This window comes from Oncorhynchus nerka, linkage group LG27 (assembly GCF_034236695.1).
Source record: "Oncorhynchus nerka isolate Pitt River linkage group LG27, Oner_Uvic_2.0, whole genome shotgun sequence".
NCBI classification, from domain to species: Eukaryota; Metazoa; Chordata; class Actinopteri; order Salmoniformes; family Salmonidae; genus Oncorhynchus; species Oncorhynchus nerka.
The window spans coordinates 27,913,743-27,936,112 of record NC_088422.1 but is presented as its reverse complement, the minus strand read 5'-3'; the positions used below and the strand labels follow the sequence as shown (position 1 = coordinate 27,936,112).

Below are 22,370 nucleotides of genomic sequence, written 5' to 3'. Positions count from 1 at the left end.
TCAACACCTGTGATTACTGTATGCCTCGCTGTATGTCTCTCTCAGATGTCAATATGCCTTGTATACTGTTGTTCAGGTTAGTTATAATTGTTTTAGTTCACAATGGAGCCCCTAGACCCACTCTGCATACCCCTGTTACCTCCTTTGTCCCACCTCCCACACATGCGGTGACCTCACCCATTACAACCAGCATGTCCAGAGATACAACCTGTCTCATCATCACCCAGTGCCTGGGCTTACCTCCGCTGTACCCGCACCCCACCATACCCCTGTCTGCGCATTATGCCCTGAATATATTCTACCATGCCCAGAAACCTGCTCCTCTTATCCTCTGCCCCCAACGCTCTAGGCGACCAGTTTTGATAGCCTTTAGCCGCACCCTCATACTACTCCTTCTCTGTTCCGCAGGTGATGTGGAGGTAAACCCAGGCCCTGCATGTCCCCAGGTACCCTCATTTGTTGACTTCTGTGATCGAAAAAGCCTTGGTTTTATGCATGTCAACATCAGAAGCCTCCTCCCTAAGTTTGTTTTACTCACTGCTTTAGCACACTCTGCTAACCCTGATGTCCTTGCCGTGTCTGAATCCTGGCTCAGGAAGGCCACCAAAAATTCAGAGATTTCCATACCCAACTATAACATCTTCCGTCAAGATAGAACTACCAAAGGGGGCGGAGTTGCAGTCTACTGCAGAGATAGCCTGCAAAGTAATGTCATACTTTCCAGGTCCATACCCAAACAGTTCGAACTACTAATTTTGAAAATTACCCTCTCCAGAAATAAGTCTCTCACTGTTGCCGCCTGCTACCGGCCACCCTCAGCTCCCAGCTGTGCCCTGGACACCATTTGTGAATTGATCGCCCCCATCTAGCTTCAGAGTTTGTTCTGTTAGGTGACCTAAACTGGGATATGCTTAACACCCCGGCAGTCCTACAATGTAAGCTAGATGCCCTCAATCTCACTCAAATCATCAAGGAACCCACCAGGTACAACCCTAACTCTGTAAACAAGGGCACCCTCATAGACGTCATCATGACCAACTGGCCCTCCAAATACACCTCCGCTGTCTTCAACCAGGATCTCAGCGATCACTGCCTCATTGCCTGTATCCGCCACGGAGCCGCAGTCAAACGACCACCCCTCATCACTGTCAAACGCTCCCTAAAACACTTCTGTGAGCAGGCCTTTCTAATCGACCTGGCCCGGGTATCCTGGAAGGACATTGACCTCATCCCGTCAGTTGAGGATGCCTGGTCATTCTTTAAAAGTAACTTCCTCACCATTTTAGATAAGCATGCTCCGTTCAAAAATGCAGAACCAAGAAGAGATACAGCCCTTGGTTCACTCCAGACCTGACTGCCCTCGACCAGCACAAAAACATCCTGTGGCGGACTGCAATAGCATCGAATAGCCCCGTGATATGCAACTGTTCAGGGAAGTCAGGAACCAATACACGCAGTCAGTCAGGAAAGCTAAGGCCAGCTTCTTCAGGCAGAAGTTTGCATCCTGTAGCTCCAACTCCAAAAAGTTCTGGGACACTGTGAAGTCCATGGAGAACAAGAGCACCTCCTCCCAGCTGCCCACTGCACTGAGGCTAGGTAACACGGTCTCCACCGATAAATCCACGATTATCGAAAGCTTCAATAAGCACTTCTCAACGGCTGGCCATGCCTTCCGCCTGGCTACTCCAACCTCGGCCAACAGCTCCGCCCCCCGCAGCTCCTCGTCCAAGCCTCTCCAGGTTCTCCTTTACCCAAATCCAGATAGCAGATGTTCTGAAAGAGCTGCAAAACCTAGACCCGTACAAATCAGCTGGGCTTGACAATCTGGACCCTCTATTTCTGAAACTATCTGCCGCCATTGTCGCAACCCCTATTACCAGCCTGTTCAACCTCTCTTTCATATCGTCTGAGATCCCCAAGGATTGAAAGCTGCCGCAGTCATCCCCCTCTTCAAAGGGGAGACACCCTGGACCCAAACTGCTATAGACCTATATCCATCCTGCCCTGCCTATCTAAGGTCTTGAAAGCCAAGTCAACAAACAGGTCACTGACCATCTCGAATTCCACCGTACCTTCTCTGCTGTGCAATCTGGTTTCCGAGCCGGTCACGGGTGCACCTCAGCCACGCTCAAGGTACTAAACGATATCATTACCGCCATCGATAAAAGACAGTACTGTGCAGCCGTCTTCATCGACCTCGCCAAGGCTTTCGACTCTGTCAATCACCATATTCTTATCGGCAGACTCAATAGCCTCGGTTTCTCGGATGACTGCCTTGCCTGGTTCACCAATTACTTTGCAGACAGAGTTCAGTGTGTCAAATCGGAGGGCATGCTGTCCGGTCCTCTGGCAGTCTCTATGGGGGTGCCACAGGGTTCAATTCTCGGGCAGACTCTTTTCTCTGTATATATCAATGATGTTGCTCTTGCTGCGGGCGATTCCCTGATCCACCTCTACGCAGACGACACCATTCTATATACTTTCGGCCCGTCATTGGACACTGTGCTATCTAACCTCCAAATGAGCTTCAATGCCATACAGCACTCCTTCCGTGGCCTCCAACTGCTCTTAAACGCGAGTAAAACCAAATGCATGCTTATCAACCGATCGCTGCCTGCACCCGCATGCCCGACTAGCATCACCACCCTGGATGGTTCCGACCTTGAATATGTGGACATCTATAAGTACCTAGGTGTCTGGCTAGACTGCAAACTCTCCTTCCAGACTCACATCAAACATCTCCAATCGAAAATCAAATCAAGAGTCGGCTTTCTATTCCGCAACAAAGCCTCCTTCACTCACGCCGCCAAGCTTACCCTAGTAAAACTGACTATCCTACCGATCCTCGATTTCGGCGATGTCATCTACAAAATGGCTTCCAACACTCTACTCAGCAAACTGGATGCAGTCTATCATAGTTCCATCCGTTTTGTCACCAAAGCACCTTATACCACCCACCACTGCGACTTGTATGCTCTAGTCGGCTGGCCCTCGCTACATATTCGTCGCCAGACCCACTGGCTCCAGGTCATCTACAAGTCCATGCTAGGTAAAGCTCCGCCTTATCTCAGTTCACTGGTCACGATGGCAACACCCATCCGTAGCACACGCTCCAGCAGGTGTATCTCACTGATCATCCCTAAAGCCAACACCTCATTTGGCCGCCTTTCGTTCCAGTACTCTGCTGCCTGTGACTGGAACGAACTGCAAAAATCGCTGAAGTTGGAGACTTTTATCTCCCTCACCAACTTCAAACATCAGCTATCCGAGCAGCTAACCGATCGCTGCAGCTGTACATAGTCTATTGTTAAATAGCCCACCCATTTTCACCTATCTCATTCCCATACTGGTTTTATACTGTTTTTTTATTTTTTATTTACTTTTCTGCTCTTTTGCACACCAATATCTCTACCTGTACATGACCATCTGATCATTTATCACCCCAGTGTTAATCTGCAAAATTGTATTATTCGCCTACCTCCTCATGCCTTTTGCACACATTGTATATAGACTGCCCATTTTTTTTCTACTGTGTTATTGACTTGTTAATTGTTTATTCCATGTGTAACTCTGTGTTGTTGTCTGTTCACACTGCTATGCTTTATCTTGGCCAGGTCGCAGTTGCAAATGAGAACTTGTTCTCAACTAGCCTACCTGGTTAAATAAAGGTGAAATAAAAATAAATAAATTTTTAAAAAAGGAAGCTCCTCCTTTACTCCTTTGAAAATAATCTGGGAAAAGGACCTTGGTCTGACTATCAGTGATGAGTTATGGGCGGAGGTTTGCGACAGGGTATACTGCTCCTCTACCAGTGTAAAAATGAAAGAATCTAATTACAAATTTTTGTACAAATTTTATTATACTCCTTTGAGACTCCATAGAATGAAAACAGATATGTCTCCTAACTGTAAAAGATGTACCTCTGAAAGTGGAACCTATATGCATGTATTTTGGAGCTGTAGAGAGATTGCACAGAAAATACTAGAGGTACAGTTTGATATGACCCCGTGTATCTATCTTCTTAATGCCCAGCAGGACTTTGTTCTTGATCCTGACAGAGAAAATGTGCTTATGACTATTACATACTTTGCAAAGAAATGTATTTTTCTATTGTGGGCCTCTAATACCCCTCCTACATTTAAAATGTGGATTGACCAGATTGTTGACTTTCTTCCTCTTGAAAAGCTCACTTATGACCTCCACAAGAGACAGCCCAAGTTTGATAGACTCTGGTCTCCACTATTCAACTATATTTCAAACTGGACAGAGTGAACGGGGTGACTAGGGAAATGCGCAGATACATGTTGTGTAAGGTACTGTAAAACCTAAAAACGAATTATTGGCCCGTCGTCTCAGCGAATGCTTGAAATAGCTGATAAGAACCTTGATAGTGCTGCTGCAAGTGTTATATGTTTTTGGTTTTTGTGGGTTTTTATTTTAATTTAGTTTTTGAGTACATGTGCGTATGTGTGTGTGTGTGTGTATATATATATATGTATGTATATGTGTGTATGTATGTACGTATGTATGTATGTATATATATATGCACCAAGGAAAATGAATAGATTAAGAAAAATAAATGCTTTTGTTTGACTTTATCATTCATTTTAATTGTATTTTTATTTTTTATTTTTTCAAATGTATTATTATTTTTTGACTTTTTATTTTTTAAAAGCTTGTCACATCTGTGAATGTGGAATGTGTTCTGTTGGTTGATTGAAAAACAAGAAAACTCAATAAACTTTAAATTGAACCAAAATAATTAATCATATTCTGATGTCGTACAAACATAAAAATCAGGCAAAAAATCGTGTCAGTTGGCTTTAGGCTTCTAGAACTACGGTGGTATGAGAAGTAATCCATCATTGCTCTAATTTGGTTTTCAGGCTCACTAATGACCCAGATTAGATACAGTTGGTCACATTACGTGGTGATTGTGTGTTTATCTTCAAGGTCCCAGACCTCATTGCAGAGCTTGCCTGCAACTAGAGAGGCTCCCCTCATGGAGGAGCCTCTGAAGGCTCTTTTTGGGGTAACGGAAGAGAGCCTCCTGATATCCCTGGTTGAGGGTCACTCCAACCCCAGCTCCTCCGAGTTGAGCTGTGCTATCGTGGGGGAGGTGGTACACCAGCTTAACTCTGGCCTCTCAGTGGCCATTCAGGCCAGCCCGGGGAGTTGCCCCCCTATGGACAGTCAGGACATAGCAGCAGGCAAGGAGGTCATTCGGGTAGCCTCGGTGCAGATCCTGGCCGAGCTACAGAGCCAAACGTCTGAGCCAGAGTGGGTAGGGTTTATCGAGCCCCTCATGGACCCTGTGACCGATGATGTGCTGGATGCCATTGTCGGCACAATGGACAAAATGGCACAGGACTTCAACATCCTATTGGATCTGGCCAAGAAGATGACAATCTTGGGGTCTAAATTTCTGACCAATCTTCAATGTGACCTTGATGTTGAGTGTCCATCTGGGAAAGAAGGGACCACTCACTTTCTCAAAGAGACTGGATCCTCTACCAGTGTGGTGGCCAGAAAGATTCAGACCCTCTCTAGCCCCGACTTTCAGTCTAAAGCCCTGAATGCGGTGAGCACCATCCTTACAAGGAAAGTCAGCAGCTCTTCTGGCATGGCTCCTTCCTCTAGGCCTTCTAGTGCTGCTCCTAGCCTTACTGAAGCCCTACTGAATACCAGCTGCACAGCCCTGACACCTGTAACCTCCACTGCCACAGTGATTGTTAAGGCATTTGTGGGAGGCATGGAGACGATAGCATCATTTGAAGGCACATGTGAAGCAGTTGATTGGCCAGTTCCTGTAAATGACCACAAAACAGGATCTTCACAGATGATAACCTTCTCTCTAGCCCGCACACTCTACGGCCGTATACGAGCAAAGCTGAGGGACCTTTTAACTCTATCCACTCGAGAAGAAGGTGTGGCTAAGGATGCTTCTCTTCAGGAGTCTTCAGACACCCTGGAAAAGGCAACTGTTTCAACTGTTGAGGTCCAGTTACCCAGCACCGAACTTAGTAGAGTTCCCAGAGAGAGTCAACCAATACCAGCTCTCTGTCACTCCAATCTGGATACCAGTACTCAAGAAGTTCTTAGCAGTGTTTTTCCCATCTACAAGTCAGAGTTATCAAAAGTGGAGAGTAAATCCTTGGCCGTTGTCAGTTCATCTGATGAGTCCCTAGAGGCTTGTTGGTTTGTTGATGGCGTCCTATCAAAGCTCGATGACTATACTATTTCCCAGTCACCCTCACCCAATGAAGACTTGAGCGTGAGTACTCAATATTCTCAACTGAGCTCAGAAGAGAGTGTCAGAATCACAGAGTCCTCTACTAGTCTGATTCAGAGCATTAAGAAGCTCTCTAGCAATGACTTCCAGACTCAGGCAGAAGAGGCAGTGAGTAAAGTGCTGATGAGATCCAGTCATTCCTTTATCACACAGATCAGCCTACTGGTCTTCAGAAAAGTCTGCAGGCTGGCTTATCATCTAGCTCACCATCAGAGATCCATGTCCTTTCAGAATCCATGTCCTCTGAGAATACAGCCTCTGGATTAGTGGAAACCTTTGTCAAAGGAATGGCCACTATTTTCCAGAAAATCAGACGAGAAGCTTTGGTCAACAGCTAAGACCACCTGCGTCAGTATGAAGAACACACTTAAGGATTTCTTCACAGGGCTGAAGCCATCCGGATCCAAAAGGACAGAAAATGCTTCTTCCAAAGAGACCCTTGGGGAAATCCTGGTTGCTATCCAGAGTGAAATCTCAAACTTAGGGCGAATGAAGGATTCCAGGGAGCTCCTTCAGATCAATGATATGTTAGGAACTATGCTGAAGGAGGTTGAGAAAAGTGATGATGACAGTGAACACGTCTGCCAAGACATCCCTAGAACCTGTTCATCTTTGTCCACTTCTTTAAATGGTCGTAGTTCCTTGTCCAGCTCTTCAAAGGGTCCTAGGTCAGAGTGTGAGTTAGAGATCAACCTCCCTGGTACTCCCATCCCTGACCAAGTGCCTTTTGATCTGACCTTCCCCATCGTCAGGAGCTCCTGCATCGACACCAGGGTCTCTAAAATGCCAGATATTTCTTCAAGTGACCTAAAGACAAAGATGATGGCACACACAGATGAACCCCTGCATCGTAACAGTCCAATGACTGACAGCAGTCGACCGCCGAGTGCTAAAGCCTCTTTTCGATCCTCCACTCCGTCGTTCACCAACAAGGGAACCTCTTTGGTACCAAAGGGAGATGGGATTGACATTGAAGAGAAGGAGGTGTGCATCCCCAGCAGCTCTGGCCATCTGAGGGAGCTCTTAATCACCCCGGACATCAGCAGTGCCACTGCATTCCCACTGCAGTACTTGATGGACTCCAGCAAAGATGATGGCATCTGTTTTGTCATCATACTGGTGATAAGGTTGCTATCGGAGATCAGACCCTCAGCCCTAGATGGACCCTCCCAACAGGCAGCAGATCTGACAGAAACATGTCAGCAACTCATCAGACAAGTCCTGTCTGAGTTCTGTGCTGCATCCAGATTCTCCAGGACAAAGGCATATTCCCAGAACCTGAACATCCAAAGGGTGTTCAGAGGTGTACATAAAAACCTCATGGAGGAGTTTGGCTCTTATAACACCCTGCAAGCAGCTATTTCCTCCCAGGACCCTGCATTTGACAGAGTCCTGGTAAAGTCCTTGACCCAGCAGCTGGTGCAGGGATGCAAGGAGGCGTCAAGACCAGCTTCTGCTGCAACAAACCCATCAGACCAGGCTGCAACAGAGAGGGGGGCTGAGCAGAAAGCAAGAAGGAGCTTCCTTTGCTTTTCAATGACCAAACTCAGGATCAACTTCAAGGTGTAGCAGGGAGTTAGCGTTTGTTTTTTGTTCCAGTTAGGTGCTGATGTTATTGATGTGGCTATGATAAGACAAATACATGAAATAAATATGTTTTATTCATCACTAAATTGTTGCCTTGGATTCAGAAGTGTTCCATTTATTTATTTATTCTCTGTACCATTTTCTTTACCTTTCTTCTGTTAGCGTTCCAAGAGAGGAAACAAAAAGGACTGCCATTCAGTCCAGGAACAGACTGAGATTCCCTCTATTGATGGACATTGCATAGGTAAGGATGTTTTAGAGCTCTGCTATAGCTTGTAGTTTTCTTTAGGTGCGTGTTAGAAACATAGGTATGCCTACCAAACTCATAGCACTGTTATTTTTCAATGTTACTATACTGCATATCTCTCTCTCGCTCTCTCTGTCTCACACTCTCTCTCTCACACTCTCTCGTGTTTCTCTATTTCTCTTGTGTTTCTAGCTCCCGTTGGAGAGGTTTCTCCCTCCATATCTCAGCCTCTCAAAAAACGATCCTTGATTGTCAGGGTCTTTTCAGCAATGATGAAGCCATTCAGGCGCTTCACCAAGAAGAACCTGTAACCTGTTACGCTGCATGAAGAACTGTTTCGATCTTCGCTCTCGCTCTCCCTCTCCCCCTCTCTCTCCCTCTCTCTCTCTCTCTCTCTACCACACCTGTTGTCTCGACCTCTGAATGTTCGGCTATGAAAAGCCAACTGACAATTACTCCAGAGGTGCTGACCTGTTGCACCCTCTGTAACCACATTATTTTGTTGACTCTGCTGGTCATCTATGAAGAATGTTTGAACTACAGTACTTGAAGAAGTTTCTGGCCTTATTGGCCATGTACGCTTATAATCTCCACCGGCACAGCCAGAAGACGACTAGCCACCCCTCAGAGCCTGGTTCCTCTCTAGGTTTCTTCCTAGGTTCCTGTTTTTCTAGAGAGTTTTTCCTAGCCACCGTGCTTCTAAATCTGCATTGCATGCCATTTGAGGTTTTAAGCTGGGTGTCGGAATAAGCATTTTGTGACATCTGCTGATGTAAAAAGGGCTTTATAAATAAATTGTACTGATTCATTGCGAAATGGAGTAGCATATATCCATCATGTAAAATTAACATTGAGCACTGTCTCCATGGAGTATAGCACTGCAGCCTTAGGCAATGTATATTTACGTGGTGCATAACATTATCTCATATCACATGCATGGCAAGACATGATTGATGTAATTAGATGCTCTGGAGAGATCCCACCCTCCTTCCCCAACACATGTAGAATGCTTAGAAACCACCAGAGACCTGTGAAATAGATCAACAGATGATGTTTAATCTCCTCTCAAGGAGGAGCTGGCATCCTTTCACTCCCTCCTCTCTACATTTTCCTCTTCTCTCTCTGCTGCTAAAGCCACTTTCTACCACTCTAAATTCCAAGCATCTGCCTCTAACCCTAGGAATCTCTTTGCCACCTTCTCCTCCCTCCTGAATCCTCCTCCCCCTCCCCCCCTCCCTCTCTGCAGATGACTTCGTCAACCATTTTGAAAAGAAGGTCGACGACATCCGATCCTCGTTTGCTAAGTCAAACGACACCGCTGGTTCTGCTCACACTGCCCTACCCTGTGCTCTGACCTCTTTCTCCCCTCTCTCTCCAGATGAAATCTCGCGTCTTGTGACGGCCGGCCGCCCAACAACCTGCCCGCTTGACCCTATCCCCTCCTCTCTTCTCCAGACCATTTCCGGAGACCTTCTCCCTTACCTCACCTCGCTCATCAACTCATCCCTGACCGCTGGCTACGTCCCTTCCGTCTTCAAGAGAGCGAGAGTTGCACCCCTTCTGAAAAAACCTACACTCGATCCCTCCGATGTCAACAACTACAGACCAGTATCCCTTCTTTCTTTTCTCTCCAAAACTCTTGAACGTGCCGTCCTTGGCCAGCTTTCCCGCTATCTCTCTCAGAATGACCTTCTTGATCCATATCAGTCAGGTTTCAAGACTTGTCATTCAACTGAGACTGCTCTTCTCTGTATCACGGAGGCGCTCCGCACCGCTAAAGCTAACTCTCTCTCCTCTGCTCTCATCCTTCTAGACCTATCGGCTGCCTTCGATACTGTGAACCATCAGATCCTCCTCTCCACCCTCTCCGAGTTGGGCATCTCCGGCGCGGCCCACGCTTGGATTGCGTCCTACCTGACAGGTCGCTCCTACCAGGTGGCGTGGCGAGAATCCGTCTCCACACCACGTGCTCTCACCACTGGTGTCCCCCAGGGCTCTGTTCTAGGCCCTCTCCTATTCTCGCTATACACCAAGTCACTTGGCTCTGTCATAACCTCACATGGTCTCTCCTATCATTGCTATGCAGACGACACACAATTAATCTTCTCCTTTCCCCTTCTGATGACCAGGTGGCGAATCGCATCTCTGCATGTCTGGCAGACATATCAGTGTGGATGACGGATCACCACCTCAAGCTGAACCTCGGCAAGACGGAGCTGCTCTTCCTCCCGGGGAAGGACTGCCCGTTCCATGATCTCGCCATCACGGTTGACAACTCCATTGTGTCCTCCTCCCAGAGCGCTAAGAACCTTGGCGTGATCCTGGACAACACCCTGTCGTTCTCAACTAACATCAAGGCGGTGGCCCGTTCCTGTAGGTTCATGCTCTACAACATCCGCAGAGTACGACCCTGCCTCACACAGGAAGCGGCGCAGGTCCTAATCCAGGCACTTGTCATCTCCCGTCTGGATTACTGCAACTCGCTGTTGGCTGGGCTCCCTGCCTGTGCCATTAAACCCCTACAACTCATCCAGAACGCCGCAGCCCGTCTGGTGTTCAACCTTCCCAAGTTCTCTCACGTAACCCCGCTCCTCCGCTCTCTCCACTGGCTTCCAGTTGAAGCTCGCATCCGCTAAAAGACCATGGTGCTTGCCTACGGAGCTGTGAGGGGAACGGCACCTCAGTACCTCCAGGCTCTGATCAGGCCCTACACCCAAACAAGGGCACTGCGTTCATCCACCTCTGGCCTGCTCGCCTCCCTACCACTGAGGAAGTACAGTTCCCGCTCAGCCCAGTCAAAACTGTTCGCTGCTCTGGCCCCCCAATGGTGGAACAAACTCCCTCACGACGCCAGGACAGCGGAGTCAATCACCACCTTCCGGAGACAACTGAAACCCCACCTCTTTAAGGAATACCTAGGATAGGATAAAGTAATCCCTCTCACCCCCCACCCCCCTTAAAAGATTTAGATGCACTACTGTTCCACTGGATGTCATAAGGTGAATGCACCAATTTGTAAGTCGCTCTGGATAAGAGCGTCTGCTAAATGACTTAAATGTAAATGTAAATGTAAAGCTGAGGGACCTTTTAACTCTATCCACTCGAGAAGAAGGTGTGGCTAAGGATGCTTCTCTTCAGGAGTCTTCAGACACCCTGGAAAAGGCAACTGTTTCAACTGTTGAGGTCCAGTTACCCAGCACCGAACTTAGTAGAGTTCCCAGTGAGAGCCAACCAATGCCAGCTCTCTGTCTCTCCAATCTGGATACCAGTACTCAAGAAGTTCTTAGCAGTGTTTTTTCCATCTACAAGTCAGAGTTATCAAAAGTGGAGAGTAAATCCTTGGCCGTTGTCAGTTCATCTGATGAGTCCCTAGAGGCTTGTTGGTTTGTTGATGGTGTCCTATCAAAGCTCGATGACTATACTATTTCCCAGTCACCCTCACCCAATGAAGACTTGAGCGTGAGTACTCAATATTCTCAACTGAGCTCAGAAGAGAGTGTCAGAATCACAGAGTCCTCTACTAGTCTGATTCAGAGCATTAATAAGCTCTCTAGCAATGACTTCCAGACTCAGGCAGAAGAGGCAGTGAGTAAAGTGCTGATGAGATCCAGTCATTCCTTTATCACACAGATCAGCCTACTGGTCTTCAGAAAAGTCTGCAGGCTGGCTTATCATCTAGCTCACCATCAGAGATCCATGTCCTTTCAGAATCCATGTCCTCCATGTCCTCTGAGAATACAGCCTCTGGCTTAGTGGAAACCTTTGTCAAAGGAATGGCCACTATTTTCCAGAAAAATGAGTCCACTGACACTGTGCTACTGGAAAGAAGTGGGAGAGTTTCGCAGTGCTCCCATGGGGGCTCCCAACTGGATGATACTGAATTGAGTGTTAAAATATCAGAGGAGAAGCTTTGGTCAACAGCTAAGACCATCTGCGTCAGTATGAAGAACACACTTAAGGATTTCTTCACAGGGCTGAAGCCATCCGGATCCGAAAGGACAGAAAATTATTCTTCCAAAGAGACCTTTGGGGAAATCCTGGTTGCTATCCAGAGTGAAATCTCAAACTTAGGACGAATGAAGGATTACAGGGAGCTCCTTCAGATCAATGATATGTTAGGAACTATGCTGAAGGAGGTTGAGAAAATTGAGGATGACAGTGAACACGTCTGCCAAGACATCCCTAGAATCTGTTCATCTTTGTCCACTTCTTTAAATGGTCGTAGTTCCTTTTCCAGCTCTTCAAAGGGTCCTAGGTCAGAGTGTGAGTTAGAGATCAACCTCCCTGGCACTCCCATCCCTGACCAAGTGCCTTTTGATCTGACCTGCCTCATCGTCAGGAGCTCCTGCATCGACACCAGGGTCTCTAAAATGCCAGAGATTTCTTCAAGTGACCTAAAGACAAAGATGATGGCACACACAGATGAACCCCTGCTTCGTAACAGTCCAATGACTGACAGCAGTCGACCACCGAGTGCAAAAGCCTCTTTTCGAACCTCCACCCCATCTTTAACCAGCAAGGGAACCTCTTTGGTACCAAAGGGAAATGGGATTGACATTGAAGAGAAGGAGGTGTGCATCCCCAGCAGCTCTGGCCATCTGAGGGAGCTCTTAATCACCCCGGACATCAGCAGTGCCACTGCATTCCCACTGCAGTACTTGATGGACTCCAGCAAAGATGATGGCATCTGTTTTGTCATCATACTGGTGATAAGGTTGCTATCAGAGATCAGACCCTCAGCCCTAGATGGACCCTCCCAACAGGCAGCAGATCTGACAGAAACATGTCAGCAACTCATCAGACAAGTCCTGTCTGAGTTCTGTGCTGCATCCCGATTCTCCGGGACACAGGCATATTCCCAGAACCTGAACATCCAAAGGGTGTTCAGAGGTGTACATAAAAACCTCATGGAGGAGTTTGGCTCACATAACACCCTGCAAGCAGCTATTTCCTCACAGGACACTGCATTTGACAGAGTCCTGGTAAAGTCCTTGACCCAGCAGCTGGTACAGGGATGCAAGGAGGCGTCAAGACCAGCTTCTGCTGCAACAAACCCATCAGACCAGGCTGAGACAGAGAGGGGGGCTGAGCAGAAAGCAAGAAGGAGCTTCCTTTGCTTTTCAATGACCAAACTCAGGATCAACTTCAAGGTATAGCAGGGAGTTAGCATTTGTTTTTTGTTCCAGTTAGGTGCTGATGTTATTGATGTGGCTATGACAAGACAAATACATTAAAGAAATATGTTTTATTCATCACTAAATTGTTGCCTTGGATTCAGAAGTGTTCCATTTATTTATTTATTCTCTGTACCATTTTCTTTACCTTTCTTCTGGTAGCGTTCCAAGAGAGGAAACAAAAAGGACTGCCATTCAGTCCAGGAACAGACTGAGATTCCCTCTACTGACGGACATTGCATAGGTAAGGATGTTTTAGAGCTCTGCTATAGCTTGTAGTTTTGTTTAGGTGCGTGTTAGAAACATAGGTATGCCTACCAAACTCATAGCACTGTTATTTTTCAATGTTACTATACTGCATATCTCTCTCTCTCGCTCTCTCTCTCTCTCTCTCACACACTCTCTCTCTCACACTCTCGTGTTTCTCTATTTCTCTTGTGTTTCTAGCTCCCATTGGAGAGGTTTCTCCCTCCATACCTCAGCCTGTCAAAAAACGATCCTTGATTGTCAGGGTCTTTTCAGCAATGATGAAGCCATTCAGGCGCTTCACCAAGAAGAACCTGTAACCTGTTACGCTGCATGAAGAACTACTTTTGTAACAGCAAGACTTTTGACAAGAGGAATTTCTGCATGTCTACCCTTTCAAAGTCTATTTGATCAAATAAATGCAAGTTATTTTACAAGAATTTCAAGTGTTTTGGAAGATTGGTAAAACTGAAGCAGCTTTTCTCAGAGAAATGCACTAGTTCCCCCTTGGTTACACATTTATTGTGCAGTTTTTGAGTTGGCAGGACTTGGGGCATCAGGTAGCCTTGTGGTTAGAGCGTTGGGCCAGTAACTGAAAGGTTGCTAGGTCAGATCCATGAGCTAACCATGTAAAAATATGACGTTCTGCTCCTGAACAAGGTAGTTAACCCACTCTTCCTAGAGCTGGCCACCAGGCCAAACTGAGCAATCGGGGGAGAAGGGCAGTGCAGTGGAGTAGCTTCAACAGCCATAGGCCCAGGGATTTCACATCACATTCCATGATGCAATGCAGAATACGGCTTCACACAGAACAATCACCAAACCCATAAGATAACACTTAGCACAGCCAAACATCATGTATCACATGAAGAGGCATGGGTGTTCTCCAGACGTGATACCTTGTCATGGACCTACTGTTTCGATCTTCGCTCTCGCTCTCCCTCTCCCCTCTCTCTCCCTCTCTCTCTCTCTCTACCACACCTGTTGTCTCGACCTCTGAATGTTCGGCTATGAAAAGCCAACTGACATTTACTCCAGAGGTGCTGACCTGTTGCACCCTCTGTAACCACATTATTTTGTTGACTCTGCTGGTCATCTATGAAGAATGTTTGAACTACAGTACTTGAAGAGGTAGCCTTGTGGTTAGAATGTTGGGCCAATAACTGAAAGGTTGCTAGGTCAGAACCCTGAGCTAACCATGTAAAAATATGACGTTCTGCTCCTGAACAAGGTAGTTAACCCACTCTTCCTAAGCTGTCATTGTAAATAAGAATTTGTTCTGAACTGACTTGTCTAGGAAAATAAATAAAATAACCAGAGCTTAACTCTAATACAATAGTTGCTGCATAGACTGTCAGATAACCAGATGTTCTCAATTAATTTAGTTAGATTGGTAAGAGCTTATTAGCAGAAAGGGGAAAACACATGGAGGAGAATTAGCTATCTGCCGCTAGATCAACCCTCTCAGATGTTTTCTGTATGTTGAAAATATAAGGTCCAACAGTTGACAGTGTATCTCAGAGCAAAAACCAAGCCATGAGGTCGAAGGAATTGTCCATAGAGCTCAGAGACATGATTATGTCAAGACACAGATCTGGTGAAGGGTACCAAAACGTTTCTGCAATATTGAAGGTCCCCAAGGACACAGTGGCCTCCATCATTCTTAAACGGAAGAAGTTTGGAACCACCAAGACTCTTCCTAGAGCTGGCCGCCAGGCCAAACTGAGCAATCGGGGGAGAAGTGCTTTGGTCAATTCAAAATAGCTCTACTCTGAGAACTACTTTTAATCACAGAGTGGAAAACCTAGAATCATACTGTGTTGATCACAATTATGGGTGTATTCTGGAATAAGACAAACCTATACATAGAGTTGGAGTCTGAGTGTGTACACACAGCCACCTCTTTAACCACTCTTCAAAATATTTGGCAGCCTTTGAGATGGAGAGGCAGGAGAATAAGTGACAGAACAAGAGTATAATAAAAGCATGACTTCTCTCCCACTCCTGCTCACAGCAGCAGTGCAGTGGAGTATCTTCAACAGCCATAGGCCCAGGGATTTCACATCACATTCCATGATGCAATGCAGAATACGACTTCACACAGAACAATCACCAAACCCATAAGATAACACTTCGCACAGCACAGCCAAACATCATGTATCACATGAAGAGAAATGTGTGTACTCCGGACGAGATGCCTTGTCACGGACCTGCTGTTTCAATCTTCGCTCTCTCTCTCCCTATCCCCCACCTCTCCCTCTCTCTCTCTTTTTCTCTCTTGCAATGCATGCTGGGAGTTTTTTGGAGTTTGAGTGTTTGGTGTGGAGGGCTCTATCCTAACTAACTTTCTTTGATTATTTTCTTTACATGTTATTTTCTATGGTGGAGGGTTAATAAAATATTATTTTAGCGGTATCCACAGTTTTTTCAAAGTTAGGGTGGAAGAGGACAGAGTAACTCTCCTGGGGTTTGGAAGGTGTGGTGTTTTTATTCTTTGTCCCCAACTCTCTAGGCGACCAGTTTTGATAGCCTTTAGCCGCACCCTCATACTACTCCTCCTTTGTTCCGCGGGTGATGTGGAGGTAAACCCAGGCCCTGCATGTCCCCAGGCACCCTCATTTGTTGACTTCTGTGATCGAAAAAGCATTAGTTTCATGCATGTCAACATCAGAAGCTTCCTCCCTAAGTTTGTTTTACTCACTGCTTTAGCACACTCTGCCAACCCTGATGTCCTTGCCGTGTCTAAATCCTGGCTTAGGAAGGCCGCCAATAATTCTGAGATTTCCATACCCAACTATAACATTTTCCGTCAAGATAGAACTGCCAAAGGGAGAGGAGTTAGCCTGCAAAGTAATGTCATACTTTCCAGGTCCATACCCAAACAGTTCGAACTACTCATTTTAAAAATGACTCTCTCCAGAAATAAGTCTCTCACTGTTGCCGCCTGCTACCGATCCCCCTCAGCTCCCAGCTGTGCCATAGACACCATTTGTGAATTGATCGCCCCCCCATTCACTCCAGACCTGACTGCCCTCGACCAGCACAAAACATCATGTGGCGGACTGCAATAGCAATGAATAGTCCCCGCGATATGCAACTGTTCAGGGAAGTCAGGAACCAATACACGCAGTCAGTCAGGAAAGCAAAGGCCAGCTTTTTCAAGCAGAAATTTGCATCCTGTAGCTCTAACTCTAAAAAGTTCTGGGACACTGTAAAGTCCATGGAGAACAAGAGCATCTCCTCCCAGCTGCCCACTGCACTGAGGCTAGGTAACACGGTCACCACCGAGGTGGACGCATCCGAAGCTAGGATAGGAGCAGTGCTCTCTCAGCGCTCGGCTACGCCACTGAAGCTCCGCCCCTGTGCCTTCTTTTCGAAGAACCTCAGCCTGGCGGAGCGAAACTTTGATGTGACTTTGATGTCGTCAAGGCCTTGACGGCGTGGAGACATTGGCATGAGGGTGCTAAACACCCTTTTCTCATCTGGACTGACCATCGCAAACTGGAGTACATCCGGGAGGCGAGGAGACTGAATCTTCGTCAGGCAAGGTGGGCCATGTTTTTCACCCGTTTTGTGTTTACCCTCTCTTACAGACCAGGCTCCCAGAAAATTAAGGCAGACGCACTGTCCCGGCTGTATGACACAGAGGAGCGGTCCATGGATCCCACTCCCATACTTCCAGCCTCTTGTTTGGTGACGCCAAACAATGAACATGCACCTGTAGAATGGTCGTTAAGACACTAACAGCTTACAGATGGTAGGCAATTCAGGTCACAGTTATGAAAACTTAGGACACTAAAGAGGCCTTTCTACTGACTCTGAAAATCACTGAAAGAAAGATGCCCAGGGTCCCTGCTCATCTGCGTGGCATGCTGCAAGGAGGCATGAGGACTGCAGATGTGGCCAGGGCAATAAAGTGCAACGTTCGTAGTGTGAGACGCCGAAGACAGCGCTACAGGGAGACAGGACGGACAGCTGATGGTCCTCGCAGTGGCAGACCACGTGTAACAACACCTGCACAGACCACCTGTAACAACACCCGCATCGGTACATGCGAACATCACACCTGCGGGACAGGTACAGGATGGCAACAACAACTGCCCGAGTTACACCAGGAAAGCACAATCCCTCCATCAGTGCTCAGACTGAATAGACTGAGGTCCTCACCAGACATCACCGGCAACAACGTCGCCTATGGGCACAAACCCACCGTCGCTGGACCAGACAGGACTGGCAAAAATTGTTCTTCACTGATGAGTCGCGGTTTTGTCTCACCAGGGGTGATGGTGGGATTTGCGTTTATCGTCGAAAGAATGAGCATTACAGAGGCCTGTACTCTGGAGCGGGATCGATTTGGAGTTGGAGGGTCCGTCATGGGCTGGGGCGGTGTGTCACAGCATCATCGGACTGAGCTTGTTGTCATTGCAGGCAATCTTAATGCTGTGCGTTACAGGGAAGACATCCTCCTCCCTCATGTGGTACCCTTCCTGCAGGCTCATCCTGACATGACCCTGCAGCATGACAATGCCACCACGCACAGAACAAGCAGTATGGCTGATTTCCTACAAGACAGGAATGTCAGTGTTCTGCCATGGCCAGCAAAGAGCCCGGATCTCAATCCAATTGAGCATGTCTAGGACCTGTTGGATCGGATGGAGAGGACAGGGCCATTCCCCCCTAGAAATGTCTGGGATCTTGCAGGTACCTTGGTGGAAGGAAGAGTGGGGTAACATCTCACAGGAATAACTGGCAAGTCTGGTGCAGTCCATGAGGAGGAGATGCACTGCAGTACTTAATGTTGCTGGTGGCCACACCAGATACTGACTGTTACTTTTGATTTTGCCCTTCCCCTTTCATTCAGGGACATATTATTACATTTCTGTTCGTCACATATCTGTGGAACAGTTTTTGAATCTTATGTTCGTACAAATATTTACACGTGTTACGTTTGCTGAAAATAATTGCAGTTGACAGTGAGAGGACATACATACATACACACACACACACACATACACACATGTATGTGGGCGGCAGGTAGCCTCGTGGTTAGAGCATTGGGCCAGTAACCGAGAGGTTGCCAGATCAAATCCCCGAGCTGACAAGGTAAAAATCTGTCGCTCTGCCCTTGAACAAGGCAATTAACCCACTGTTCCTATGGCCGTCGTTGTAAATAAGAATTTGTTCTTAACTGACTTGCCTAAAGTTAAAATTTTTAAAAACAATCATACACTCTAACAATAATGCTACAGAAGTGACACCCGGACAGGGACGGTGCCAACAGATTACAACCACGAGTGATCAACTTACACTTTATAACATGTTGTCTTCTGTCTGATTTAATGTCTTCCTGTCTCGTAACAGATCCAGCCCCTGACGGTGGCCCTGACCCAGACTACATCCCCAGGTCCAGATGATTCCAGCAGGCACAGCCACAGCCCAGGTGGTTCAGCAGAAGCTCCTCCAGCAGCAGGTGGTGACTGCAGCTGCCTCGCTTCAGATACAGACCCCTCCTCCTCACAGCCCGGCCCAACAGGCCCCAGTTTCCGCTGCAGCAGAGTCCCCAGTACAGCAGCAGCCAGCCAAGGGCCAGGCTCACAGAGGGGCCATGAGGGGCAAGACCCAGGCCAAGCCCAGCGGGGGCAGCAGCTAGGTGCCCACAGGACTAGTTAGAGCTCCCCTTTCAGCTAGGCTAAGCAGAACATCTCATCAGTGTAAATGCATTCAGTGACTGAGGAGCAGCATTATGAAGAGATCCAGGGTTATGAAGGAGTGGTGGAGTCCAGTCTGAGGTGGCTGTGTTGAATCTAACCTGGTTTAAGGAACTGCTCCATGTAAAGGAATGACCTGTCTTTTAAGAGTGTCATCATCTATCTTCAACACAGTAACTGTCGGCTGTTTCCTTAGCGACTGTTTCAGAAGGTCTCCCCTGGACCAACATCCAGGGGGAGGTTTAAGATCAGAAAAGCAGAAAAACAATATTCATGGATTTTTTTAAATGAATGAATATATTAATGTTACTCCATAGATATCCTGTGGCTATGGGCTGGTGCATAGCTCATTTGGGGAATGTCCATTTGAATAATGTTTTGTGTATTCATACATTGTCCCTGTCCGTCTTGATGATATTATTCTCATGCTTACCGTTTATGTCTGTAATTTCATAGTTGGTAGATATAGAAAACACCCTTCTTGTTAAAAAAAAGGTATCTTGATAAAGTAATGCATATTAATGAGACTACATCTCAGTAGTACAGATGCATTGCATTGCCTACCAGAACGATAAAGGTGGGGGGACTTCCGTCCTCATGCTAATTGTCATTGTGAAAGTTATTCACAGACATCAAAGCCCTGAGTCATTAGTGAATGCATTTTTACCTGTGGAAACACATTCACATAACTCTTTTCAATGTATCAATTTAACATTGACAGAAGTGTCCCTAAAAGTTATCTCCTTAATTGTTTGCATAAGAGGGAGCTTGACTCTTAAATGTAACATTTAGTTTTTTTTTGTAACCTTCAGATATTTAATGGATAATAATGCATTTTCCTTTCAGTCTATTATGTTTATGTAACAAATACACTGTAAACATGTACTTTAGTATATTGTGTTTTCTCATAAATATGCCATTTTTAAATTGATGTTGAAGAAAAAAAAACTGTAAATAACAATGAATAAGGAAAACATTTGTACTTGTAAAGTAGTTGTGTTTTCATTGGATTTTTTCAGCCTAATTGTAATAAAGTGTTTTGTTTTTATACACAATATCTGGTCTGACCTAAGTAGTGATAATCATATCTTTACATTGTAAGTTTGAGCTATGTAGTCTGAAGAAAGCTTGTGATTGTGTCTCTGGCACCCGGATAAGCACGGATCCTACGTTATCTCCCAAGAAAGGCAGTATTACCACTGCACTGGATAACCTAGCTATCTATAGTGGCAACCAGCTAATATTTTCATTACATAAAGTGCATTCAGAAAGTATTCAGACCCCTTGACTTTTTCCACATTGTTACGTTACAGCCTTATTCTAAAATTGATTCAATCGTCGTCGTCCCCCCCTACAGATAATAACCCATAATAAGAAAGCAAAAACAGGTTTTTGATTAAAAAATAATAAAACAATGTACTAAAAATAAAATACTGATATCACATTTACAAATATTCAGACCCTTTACTCAGTACTTTGTTGAAGCACCTTTGGCAGCGATTACAGCCTCGAGTCTTCTTGGGTATGACGCTACAAGCTTGGTACACCTGTATTTGGGGAGTTTCTCCCATTTTTCTCTGCAGATCCTCTCAAGTTCTGTCAGATTGGATGGGGAGCTTCGCTGCAGTTTTTTCAGGTCTCTCCAGAGATGTTCGATCGGTCCGGGCTCTGGCTGGGCCATTCATGGACATTCAGAGACTTGTCCCGAATCCAGTCCTGCATTGTCTTGGCTGTGTGCTTAGGGTCATTGTCCTGTTGGAAGGTGAACCTCTGGAGCAGGTTTTCATCAACCATCTCTGTACTTTGCTCCGTTCATCTTTCCCAGGATCCTGATTCAGGCCAAATAGTTCAATCTCGGTATCATCAGATCAGAGAATATTGTTTCTCATACCCTTACCCCAGGTCTGTGTTTCTTTCCAAATCATGTCCAATCAATTGAATTTACCACAGGACTCCAAACAAGTTGTAGAAACATCTCAAGGATGATCAATGGAAACAGGATGCACCTGAGCTCAATTTCGAGTCTCATAGCAAAGGGTCTCAATAATTATTTAAATAAGGTAATTCTGTTTTTATTCTTAATAAATTTGCTAAAATGTTCTACACTTTTCGCTTTATCATGAGGTGTTTTGTGTAGCTTAATGAGAGGAAAATGTAACAATGTGGAAAAAGTCAAGTGGTCTGAATACTTTCCGGATGCACTGTAAGTTGACTTTTTATAACACATTTCCTGTGATATAACCGTTGGGAAATAATGGGTACTACTACCGTATAATAGGTTAAATCAAAAGATGGAATATGCTGCAATAGATAAAAGCCTTTCTCAGTGTTTTAGTTATGAGGGAGAAATGTTTCCCCCTGCTGGCTGCTGACAGTGGCAGATATATCAGAAGAGAAAACATTTATTTGGGCAGGAGGGCAGAGATTGAGGCCTAAAGCCACTCAGAAGATCCTAGATCACTGGATCAGAGGGCATGTCACACAGTGTCAGAAGAGTCAGACTGTGTAGAAGGGCTATACACACCACTATAGTTAATGTTGCTATCACTGCTAACATTTAAAAGACCAGTATTGTAATCTGGTCTGTTAACAGGAGCACATAAGAAGACAAAGGCCAATTTAATGCAATGAATGACGTTTCATAAATTGTCTTAAGTTACTTGGTCTTTAAGGACTGTTTGAAGGGCTTGAACAGGCCTTTGGAGATGGCAGAAAACATCCTGACGAGAAGTGGACGTTTGTGAGGCGTCTCCTGTCGGGAGCTGGCGGGGAGATCCTTTGGCAGTTCAGACATGGCAGCATGTGGCACTATGCTGGGCACTACAGAAGAGAGAGAGAGTTGACATGCACTTTAATTTAGAAATGATGTAATGTATGTTACAACTCAACATAACTGACACTGATAAATGAGAACCAACAGCTTGAGTTTTGGAGAATATAATTACTTTTACATAAGAGATGACTACTGATTGCGTATATAATCTTTGTAAGGTTATTTTGAAATGGCATTTCTTTGTACACCAATATCAGACAATGTCCTGTTGTGTGAACTTACGCATGCCATCTTCAGCAGTGGTCTGTACTTGTTCTGATTCAGAGCGGTGGGAATCCTTCTT

General features: G+C 45.9%; 1 long non-coding RNA gene across 1 annotated transcript; it reads left to right on the top strand.

Moving 5' to 3' along the window:
* The first annotated feature begins 13,073 nt into the window (after positions 1-13,073).
* Positions 13,074-20,286, top strand: LOC135565293 (uncharacterized). Its single transcript, XR_010461490.1, has 3 exons — positions 13,074-13,276; positions 13,463-13,544; positions 18,908-20,286. It is a non-coding gene; the product is annotated as an uncharacterized LOC135565293 (long non-coding RNA).
* The last annotated feature ends 2,084 nt before the right edge of the window (positions 20,287-22,370 follow it).